We start from the raw sequence: 11582 nt of genomic DNA on the forward strand, positions 1-11582 counted from the left end.
AAACCCAGTTCTAATGAAAAGCAGGTTTGGGGTGGGAGCAGTAGGTCAGACTGGAGTCTGATCTTTTTTGGTGATGGTAATTGGTATAAAAAGATGTAAATCCTATTGGATTTTTTTCTGGTGGAGCATTCAGTCAGATCTGCTTTTGAGGGAACTAGGTGATATATTGTTCTCCTTGATGCCTCCTTGGATATGAGCATGGATAGTCCCACTCAAAAAAAAGAATCTGAAAAAACCAAATGTATGATACACTTCATTTCATGGAGTTTTCATGGAGTTGTGCATGGTACTATCTTGAGTGCTGTGCTGTGATCAGTCCTGAGACAGAACCAGCTAGTTTTTCCCCAGTGCTTAGTGCCTTGAGAATGAGTCTATGCTTAAAACAAGCTTAACCATGAAAAATAAAAGACATTTTTGTTCCTTATGTACATAACCAAAAACAGCCCAGGGAGAATAATCATTACAAGGCAAATACACCTTTAACTGTATATCTAAAATGAAAACAAATGTTTTAATATATTTAGTTTTGTAACAGTACTGAGAATCTTTTTGTGTCAGCACTAAACATCTGTCATATTTGATAAAATTTTATGTTTCCCAGACATTTTTTATTTAAGATGCTGTCAACCCTCTGTTATTTATTTTTTTATTAGTGTAAGAATTCAAAAGTATATCTGAATAAAAGACATTGTCTGAAATGTTGGAGAAAACAGAAGTGGATAGAACTGTAGTGAATGGTTTTGTGGGTATGTAAAAGCCTGTTCTTGATCTCCATGGTGTCAGAAGAATGCTAGAAAAAAAATAAACTCAAAAAAAGGCCCCAAACCATTTAGGTCCTATTGCTGGAACTCAGGATCTACTAAGGAAATAACACTATGAATTTATCCTGTAGAATCTTGTAATGATTACCACCTGAGAAAAGAAAAAAGCTTAGACAGACCATTAGTCTGCCTTGATACCACAGTTCTTATGATGAAATATATGGCTTGGCATACCTATAAGTTACAAAATGGTTATTTTGATATTTTTCTTTAAAGAATGGAGCAGATGATGTAAAGAGACATCGATGGTTCAGGTCTATAGATTGGGATGCTGTACCTCAAAGGAGACTAAAGGTATGTTCTGAAAAATACTGTGTAGGACAACACAAGGAGAAATCGTTGTTCATTTGAGCTGATCTGTTGAGGGTTTGTTGGCTGCTGCATCTGTGTGTATGCACACTTGAGTAATTAAATGCACGTTTGACACTGCAGAATTAATTGTATGAGTGTCTACTTGGATTTTTGTCTATATACGAAATGTCTAAAAAAATTGCTGCTTTGGTTTGCTGAAGTTGATCAGTTAATACAACATATAGTTTTCAGCTTTAGGGTTTTGTTAGTAATTAGTTCTATGTGTGTTTTTTATTTGGGAGGGGTGGAGGGGATTCGTAGTTTGCTGGTTTGATTATTTTTTAATTTTTTTTCCCCTTGTCCTCACATTTATGGAAGTATTTTAATCTGGGCTTCAAATTTTTGTGCCAAGTTCAGTTCAGGTAAATGCTTTAATAAAATGTAAAGCATATGGGAGTAGGAGGAACAGGGAAAGTGAAAGAGAAGGATTTATGAATGTAATTCTAACATGCTTTTTAACATCAGTGAATTCTAGTATTATATGAGGGCAGATGTTTTCAAAAGTGATCAATGTAGCAAAATGCATTTCAAAATCCTTTGGAGGTAAAGCTGCCTTCTTTCTTTCCTTCCTCAAAGTTCAGACTTGTATGATTTCTTACAGCAATGATTTAGTAACACAGGTTATCATGTGGAGTCAATCAAGTACCAATTAAATGCTTTTCTTTTTCCTTGCATTAGTTTCTTACACTTAATTACTGGCTAGATGTCTTAAATCAAGTGCTTGCAAAATAGAGAAGAGATTAAAACGTTCTTGAGTCATTCTTGTAAACAAAGTCCTAATACAAACCTGTAGGTGACTTCCCTCCTAAAAATGAAGGTTACATTATTGTAAATGTGTGGGTTTGTTTTATTTTTAATGACTGCTAAACCCCATTGATGTTTTATGTAGCTCTATTGTAACAAAGTCACATTTTTCAAATTATTTACTGTAAATTCTGGTCACAGAAATCTGCAAAGTACACAAACTGGGTGATAACATGTTCTATAAGTAACTTTGAAGTTTATAGTGACCCACTGTATTACCAAGTAAATAGCAAACAGATATTACTCAAACCTGAATGTTAGGTGTACATCAGCAGTCTCAGGTCCAAACATCCTTTGTGTAGCATTTTTATTTAAAAAATAAATTTTAAAAAGAGAGTCACTGTAGCATTCAGATTATTATGAATCCAAAACTTGTTTCTTAATCTTTGTGATGGTTGCATTAAGCTCTTAGAAGACAAGATGTTGCTTAGTTAGACTTCAGAGCAGGATGTGAATTGTGTCAGAATTTTACTTTGTTATTTTTAGAGGCAGCTGTATTCAGAATTAGTTCTCACAACCTCACTGTATTTCATACTGATGAAGAGATTGAAAATTTGCAATAATGCACACAGTGCTCCTTTTTCCCTGTAAGAAGTGTGAGTTTGTCTATTGTACAAATGACACATTGATTCACAGTCCTGATGTGATCTTAAACAACAGTATTAGATAAATAATAGTAATGGGAGACAGAAAATAATTTTGGTAATCATCCTTCCTCTCTTTTATTTTCTCTTTTTATGTCACTTCACAAAACTGTTTCTCCTGCCAAAAATGCATACAGGGAGATGGGGATGCCAGGCATTGCCCACAGGGGAGCAGACAGTTATCTGGAGCAGGGCAGATTCTGCACATTCTCCTAAGCATCTGGCCAGTGTGTTGTGGCTGCCAGATGCAAAAGTAGGACTCTGCTTTTGGCTGAAGGTTAGAAGTACCATCTCTCAGGGACCTTTGCTTTCCCATGGAAAACTTGCAGATGACATGATTTCAAACTGAGAAGCCCAAAAGATCAGATAAGATCTCATGAACTAGTGGAAGCCAGACTTTTTGAGGAGATACACAATAACATTTTGCTGTACTTTACAATTCTGTCTGTGGTTTGCCTTTTATTAGCCAATTTGGTGATCGTCTGTAAGGTTTTCTCATTCAGAAGTGTTTTGTTGGACTCACGATGATAGTTAAGCTCTCAGTTACTGAAAAGGAGATAGAGATGAATGTCCCATGAGAGAAGAAAATGAGTTTGCCCTGCATTAACCCCTGCAGTTAATCAAATGTTCCAGAAAGGAGCTTTATCTCATAGCCTGTGACCAGAAGGGCAGAGTTAATCTTGATGCTAGATACAAGACAAGGAAAAACTACAAGTTCTTGTGAAGCTGGTGGGCAATAGTAGAAATTCAAATCCTTAGATGTAAGAAATAGAAAACAGATACTTACCTTGGCACCTTCAAGTTTCATTAAAAAAGATCAATTTGAATTAAACTGCTTTTAAAGCCATCCTTGTGAAATGAGTTACAGTGCAGCAAATTCTTTACCTGCTTGAATGTATTGCTACATTAGGAAAAAACATAGTAGGTAGTGTGAGGCATACAAAAGTTAGTAATTTCAACTTCCTTGAAAGCAATGAAGAGAAGTGGCTTTTTTCCTTCAGTTAGCAGTTTCCCACACTGCTGTGAAGACTCTTTCTTAGTTGAAAGGAACCAAATATGATTACACTCCTTTTTGTTCATAGTCCACAGAAGAGGGAAGGAGTAAGGAAGAAGAGTGGCAGATTATGCTGTGATGGCATGTGCCCAGAAGCTTAGTTGTAGTAATTTTTTGCAGTAGGTACCTTCAGTCTGCAAAGCAACTAGAACTAGTGCTAAATAAAATAGGTGTCTGTATTACAAGTGTCTTTAAACCACATTATTTAACAGCAAAATAGACAAAACATGGGACTGTGTATATTTTGCTGCAAGCTTCTCTCTGTCATGCCATTTATCATTATGGAAAAAGGTGAAGTCTTGTAAATCTGTACCCTTTTTGTTTAATTTGTCTTTTATACAATTTCTGCTTTAATATGATAGAGAGGAGCTCATTGAGGAAACTGCACTAACACTTTTGTTGTGCTTTTTCTGACTAGCCTCCCATAGTACCCAAAGTATCCAATGATGGAGATACTTCCAATTTTGAAGCTTATCCTGAAGATGACTGGAACAAGATGCCTCCAGTATCCCCTAAAGATCTAGAAATCTTCAAGAATTTCTGAATGCAATATCTGCACTGCATGAGGTATGTCCAAATGTCAAAGCCCTTTTGGAAACATGGTGGGTCTGTGAGTGAGAACCATATGCAGAAATTTCATCTTCTGATTGATTCATAATGGAATGAAAAAGGTCATTTATCTCACAGGCTTTGGTTTTCTACAGTGACAAAGAGTTATTTGTATACAGATATTTAAGCCCTTCTGTCCTCAAATCTTTTAAAATAGCTTGTTAAAAAGAAATCCCTAGATTGATTTGACAGATATGAAAATGTGATTGTTCTTAATTGCAAGTTTTTTCTATTAAGAATGAAGTCTTTAGTTAGACTATGATTGTCAGATTCTGTACCCTGGATTCTGTCTTACAACTGTGACAGGTTGAGACTTGTCATTCAGTTCACATATGCCACCTTGGGTTTTGTATTCCTTTTTCTTTGTTTTCTTGTCTTAGAAACTGGAAGGAAATCGAAGTGATGAGAGCAAGTCTGAAGAATGATGGAGTCCACACATAAATGAAGACTTTCTTTCTGGCTAAGAATGATCCTACATTCAGATAGGCATATTATTATATAGAAAATATTTCAAATGTTGGAGGCAGGCAAGAATGATTTTTTGCTGTTAACATTTGACATTAGTTTAGTAAATTGTAATATTGATAGTCTGCTCTGAAGTAGACTTACTAAAATGGTATTTTTTTGATTTTTTTTTTTTTGTTAACTTATGGTTTAGTTAAGTTTCCTGCTATTCCCAGATTCTTTTTGCATAGTTAACTCATAGACTTAATTTTATAAGTTTATACTAAACTTGTGTAATTAAAAGCACAAATTAGTATATATGTATATAATGAAGACAATACAACTAAAGCACAGGAATTGTGCAAAGATGTAAATTTTTGTACTTTGCAGAGTCTATGATTTTTATTTTTCAAATAATGTTTTTCAAGAAGTTCTTTAGGAATAAAAATCTTAAAAAGGATAAATGAGTTTTTCATCATCTTATATACATTTTATAATTCTTTGTAAAAAATAAAAATAATTACGTTTTAAAAAAGATTTGTACCTAAAATTTCCAATGCCTCACACTTGCAACCATAGTACTTGAAAGCAGAAGGACAAGGGCATGTTTTATTGTTGTTTAAGATACATCTTAATGGCTAATTTCTGAAGTTCTGTTACAGTTATGTCTCTTTGCAAACCAGGATTTCGAGTGATTAGACACTGTCTGAATTGAGATTCCTCACATGAAGACTCTCTGTAAACATGGAGTTCAGTGCATACTGATAAAAGGGCTCTAACTGGCTCTTACAGAAGTTGTTGCTTGCTGTCTTCTCTAAAAGTAAAGCATGAGCCATAGCAGACCTTTTTCATTAGTGAAGTAGTTGTTGAATGCTGGGCACGATAGAATATCAGAGGGGAGAATTAACACATAGTAGAGCCTGATTTTTTTCTGCTCCTTCTTTTTGGAAATGTCCTAAAGTCTCTGCTGCCAGGAATTTCCTATGCATAGAGTTCAAACCTTAGATGTAAGGAGTCTCTTTTCTCATCCTGTACTAACGTCATCCTAGCAGCTAGAGTACACTATTTTGGAAGTATTTGCTATATTGCTTCATTTTAAGTAGCAACAAATATCAATATGTGCATATATATGTGTCTATGTATATTAATGCACATAAACCTGAAGGTAAATTGTATACAAGTTCATTTTTTTCATGTTACTTGTGTTAATGTAGGGGAATTGATTTTGAAGCTCTTCAGGTGCGAAAAGTAATTACATTCTTTAAGATTTTGTGGGTTTAGATAATTTCTAGTGAAATGATGATATTTAGACCAAAAATATTTTTTTTTTCAAAAACACATTGGCTCGCTGGAGTTCCACTACTATGACTCATGGCTCTACATAATACTGGTTTAAGTAGATCATAGTTTCTCCCACAAACTGCTCTTCATGTTTTTAATAAGAAACATAGGCCAAAGATATGTTTTCCTGAACTAAATCCTGAATGCCTGCACAGTAGGTATTCTAATAATCAGCATATTTATAATCTTATGATAGATCTGCAACTGGAGTCTCCTTGTGGAAACGTGACCTCTGTTTTTATTTGTTTAGCTCTAAAACACAAGTGCTACTGAGAACTTCTTGTTTCTAGGTTATTAGATTGTTTCTTCATAAAGCAAGTCGTACTTGAAGAGGTTGCATAACTCTTTGCAAAAATGCACCATGTGTAACAAAATCAGGATACTTGAATATTATAATTCTGAAATATCACTTAACTTATCTTGATGTTATGCAAGTTGATGGCCCCAGCTGCCACTCAGTAAATACCGTGTAGGAATGTATAATGAAATACAGGACAATCCATAGGAAATTGGTTTTAACCAAGTAAAAGTACCTTATTCTCTTGAAAAAATTCATCTGGTCCACTGTAATTGTATCTGTGGAATTAAGAATCAGAAAAACTGAAGCACATAAAACACAGCTTCCTTTGTCTAAGGGGAGCAAGCACAGCTTTTGAATGTGTAAGCTTACAGTGTTTTATGGAATCTGAGTACTAGAAAATCAGTTTCTTATTTTAAAATGTACACATTGCAACAAGCAAGTGTGCTAAATATAGGTTGGGGGGTTTTACAAATTTAAGAGCTGCACTGTGTTTAAGTCTTCAAAGCTGAGGAAATGAAGTTCATTTTGAGTAATGTGCCACAGTGGTGGTTAGAAGTTTTGAATGCTTGATCAACAGGAGATAGTGGATTTTCTTTGCATGAATCTTATCCATTGCTGGCAGTGGATACACTGACACTCATTATGATAGAGACGAAAGAAACTAACACAATGTTCTCAATAATGTTAATCTATTGACTTCACATTGTTTCCAGAGCCATGTTGTACATACACCTAACTACTAACCTCGTCAACATGCTTTCTAGTACAAAACTGCTTTCAAAATTTTTAATTAAAATCCTGAACTTAAAAAAGAAAACCAAAACATTTTTGAAGCATTATTTTAAGTGATCAGTTATTTTCTCTACAGTCTTGGACTTAATGAGCTGTTACTACCTGCCCATTTTATTTATTTGCACAAGTGAGTCTGTTTTACTTTATGTTTTTGCTGGGATTTCATGGCACACTAGTGTAGTTGTGTCTGAGTGCTCATGCAGATATACACTGCACTAAGAACTCTGGATTTATGGGCTTTTTTTAAGAAGACTAGAACACTTCTTTATTTTCTATCCAAGTATGGTAGTCGCTGAAGTTCATTTTATTTTAGTTGCTTCTGTTGACTTGTGTTTTTGCATACAGACTGTTGTATAAGGACTGTTTTCTTGCAAGAGAGCCCATAGGCCTTTGGTATTCTGCTTCAGTGAACAAGAATGTTAAACATTGAAAAACCAACCTTTATTTTTGAGTTTTATATATATATATATTTTTAATTGCCCAATTTGAGGTTTTAAGTGATGAACGTGCATTGTAAACTCAATTGCCTTGTAACCAAATGATATAAATGCTTCATGATTTCAATGAAGAACATGCTGTAGATTTTCCTGTAAATTAGCTTGATCGATGAATATGTCTGCTACTGAGCTTTAACTAATGTGATCTTCCACTGTAGAAAGTCATTGTTAATGGATCAAATATAGGTACTAAACTATGTTTAAATGGATGAACAGGGATTTTGCAGTTTTGAAAGCAATTAAGATACGGCTGTTCCTCAGCCCATCTGCTTGCCATTCAGAAGAGTTGTGATGCAGTGCTTCCTATGCTATAGAATTATTTTTCAGCTTTCAATGACTGTAGCATGATTCCTTTTTGTACTGTACTGTGTACAGACTTTCCATGTTTTGCACTTTTCTATGGCAAACCTTGACTGCTTTATAAATACTCTGTTGTGTAGTAAGTAGTGCTAGTGGTTAGGAGGCATTTGTGTGCTGCATAATCTGTTTGAACTGCTAGACTTGCGAGGTTAACTTGGACTAACGTTGTATGTTGCTGGTTGCTTGTTATAGCTCACGTGTTATTAAGTACTGTTCAAAGTTACAAAGTCAGCCCTCATTGCACAATGAAAATCACTGTGATCTGTACATAAACCCTAGTAAAATTTTATTCTGTTTAATTTATGTAATATCTGTCAAATCTGGATTCATTTAATAAACCTTTATATCTTTTTAAATGTTTAAACCTAGTTTGCTTCCATTTATGTTGGGAGGAGGATAAGGTTCTTCATGAAAGAAAGTTATGAGGGCGAGAGGAGAGGAGTAGAAAAACAACTGTTCCTTCTTTTCAGGAGTTAAGTCTTTTCAGAGCAAGACACAACTTTTGGAACATACTTCAGATGGTGCAGAAGAAGCAAAAAAAAAAAAAGTGTTTTTTCAAATTCATTTCAGGTAGTGCACCAATAGTGAAAAGTGTTAACTCAGACTTCTTATTAAACTTTGAATATATGACCCTAATTGTTTCGACATTTTCACAGCTTAATGACCTGAACACTGTCCAGAACACTCAGTTGAATCTCTTTTTGTAAGCATCAAAAAATATTCTTACAATGTCAAGCACACCTAACTAAACCTTGATTTCATCTGCCTTCAAGAACTTCAAAAGTCAGTTTTTAACAAAATTTGTTTAGCTGTTGGTGTTAAATTTCTTCTCTTGGATCAAATTTATTTTATTCCTTACCCAGTAGATATCTTAATCTGGCAGAGATAACTGTGTAGTCATAGAATCAACTGGATATAGTTTGGACTAGTTAAGAGTTCATTTTTTTTAACATAGAGCTTTTCTTTCTGCCTGACTTCATTCTAAAGAAATGCATGAAAATGCATTGATGTTTTTCCCTTGTAAACTACAATGTCATGTGCCTCAAGAAACTGCAAATGGAAAGTGAAGGAACACTGCAATGAGCCCAGGAAATGTCTTTGACATGAATCAAAGAACTGCTCAGTTAAAACACAGGAAAGTTTTGAATGGTAACAAGCATCCAGATGTTTGTAAATAATTTTGTTTGCCATCTTGTTCTTACCCTAGCCATGTGGCAGTTTTTGTTCATTTGTTCTGAGTACTGTATCATTTCTTGACTGCATGTGCAATTATCTTATCCAATACACACCATTTTAAATATGCTTTTTCACTCATGCAGAGCAGGTAAGTTTTGCAGGACCATTCTGACTACTCCCAAGTCTTTCTCACTTGCATGGCTCATTAGCCCTTTTTACTGCAAAACACTCTTAAAACAGCATTTGACAAGAATCCACCCTTCTGTGACCTACTGTTAACCAGTAACAGTATGATATTATAAGAAATGGTTGAAAGCAACTGGCACTGTTACAACTGGAGCCTGCCCAGTACTTTGTGAATTCTTACATAATTAACATATCAAGCTCTTCCTTGTGCAAACTCCTGCTAACTGCTACAATCTCAGCTTCAGAATTCAGGCAGCTTTTCACAGGGAAAGTGAAAGGCTCTTTGCTGTCCTCAGTAGAAGACTCTAGCTTGGCATTCTGTCTGCCATACCCCTTTCCATCTGCCCTTCAACACATGGATGTATGTCAAGTTTTGTATTTATCCTTGAAACCAGGAATATTGTAAAATTTTAGCAAGCTGAATTGTAAGTTTTTCTTTCTATGTATCCACATATTTTTTTAGTTTTGTGCAATAATATTCCAAACTGTGATTCTATGAACATTGCAGCAATAAGTGTGGCTACTATACCAGCTTTGACTTAGGGTGGTTTTTATCTGGTTCACTGCATTTGTTTGTTTCAATGCTGATGAGTTGTTGGGGCAGTTGAGAGACTAACATCTCTTACAGGCCACTGAAGTTTCTGAGGGAAATCCCAAAACTGATGCATAACCTGAAACACCAAAAATGCAGGCCTGTCTTACTTCTAGTGTGTGAAACTCTGAGGTGCCATGCAGCTGCTGTCTCTACTCTATTGAGTTTTAGTAATATCATGGACAGCTTGAAAAGTGTAGTCTGTGTCAGCTTAAGCAACTAACCAACTAGAGAATTTTATTTTTTTAGTTTGTGCTTTTCTCCAGCATACTGTCCATATTCTAGACTGTGGTAATAAATGAGCAAATGAAAGAGAAAACTATTTGGGGAAAACAAATAAGCTTGACTGGGACTTTAATCCAAGAAATAACTTGCTATACCTGACCAGTGCATACTTGCACATGTACTTGTTCTTTCACTAAAGATTGTAGGTAAAATTATGCCTGTTGTAGCTTTATGCTATTAAGCTGTAACTGCAGTTCTTCTCAGCATTGTATACAGAGGTAATTGTAGGAGCCAGTACTTGGTCTGGTTTAGGGAATCTTTGATACTAAAATCCCTTGGTTGGAGAAGGAGGGGGGGAGTGTTTTACAGTCATCATCCTCTTGATTTTCTGCTTGGCCCGAGTGTAGGCTCTGCAGAGGAGGTGGCTGTGCTTTGAGTGCTGATACTGTTGCAATTCACATGAAGAAAACAGCAGCTCACTTGAGCCTTCAGTGTGTCAGGCTTCCTTCAGAGCCTAAATGTAAGTCTTCTCACCTTCAAGGACCAAGTCTCTTTTTTTTGAGCAGCATTGTTAGAGTGTAACTGGGCAGCTTAGCAATTACAAAGATTGAACCTTATAAAAACTCTGGGCTTTACAATGGCAGCTTTCTCTAAGTCCACATTTCTTCAGAAGTTAAGCGTTAGCTCAGTTTTTGATTTAGGCTACAAAAATAAAAGATTCTCAGCTGCTTAGTGCTTCTGAAGTTTGGCGAACAAATGCCAAAAATATGGAGTGTTTCAAATTGTTGTATAATATCTAGTAGTTTCTTTGGCTTGATTTTAATTTCTCAGTTAAAAAGAAATAGTAATTGAATTTAGGCTCTCTTCTAATCGAGGTGCTTGTAAAACCATTTAACTGAAGCAGGGCTGTTAGTCTGTGTTAAGAGTAAATTAAACATGCACAAGTGGCCTATGTTTCATTTGTACTGATAAACAGTTTCCTTTGCATGCTAACTAAATGGCTTAACATTCTGTTCTTAGCTTTTTGAAGCTTTTACTTATTCTAGTAAGACATTCTGCAAAACAATAAGCACAGGTAAGTAAGTAGAAGGAGGTAACTTACTTTGTCTTCATGTTAATAAAGCTGAGCTGGGAACTCATGTAAATGCATTATTAAGAACAGCAATCTGTTCCAGATTAATAAATTCATGGTTTGAATATATTGGGGTGTAGGATTTTTCTTACTGGCCTGTGTTGTAAAGCAGCACTGCAGTCCTGTTCTGTGACACTTGCTCCTCCTGCCACTGCCATCATCCCCCTAGCAGTAGTAAGTGAGCCTGCTACCCCTCCTGATCTGTGAGAAATGTTTCCCTGCTGTGACCTGAACTTTGGATCAAAAGCACTCC

General features: G+C 35.4%; 1 long non-coding RNA gene across 1 annotated transcript in view; it reads left to right on the forward strand.

Annotated features, from left to right (window-relative positions):
* LOC103800344 overlaps positions 1-5110 on the forward strand; it is a 7898-nt gene extending 2788 nt beyond the window's left edge. Inside the window, exons 3-5 of the long non-coding RNA XR_624738.1 lie at positions 1038-1115; positions 4093-4241; positions 4664-5110. This is a non-coding gene — a long non-coding RNA (uncharacterized LOC103800344). The remainder of the gene's footprint in view (positions 1-1037; positions 1116-4092; positions 4242-4663) is intronic.
* Positions 5111-11582: the final 6472 nt, after the last annotated feature.

Source organism: Acanthisitta chloris, unplaced genomic scaffold (genome assembly GCF_000695815.1).
Source record: "Acanthisitta chloris isolate BGI_N310 unplaced genomic scaffold, ASM69581v1 scaffold22614, whole genome shotgun sequence".
Classification (NCBI taxonomy): Eukaryota; Metazoa; Chordata; class Aves; order Passeriformes; family Acanthisittidae; genus Acanthisitta; species Acanthisitta chloris.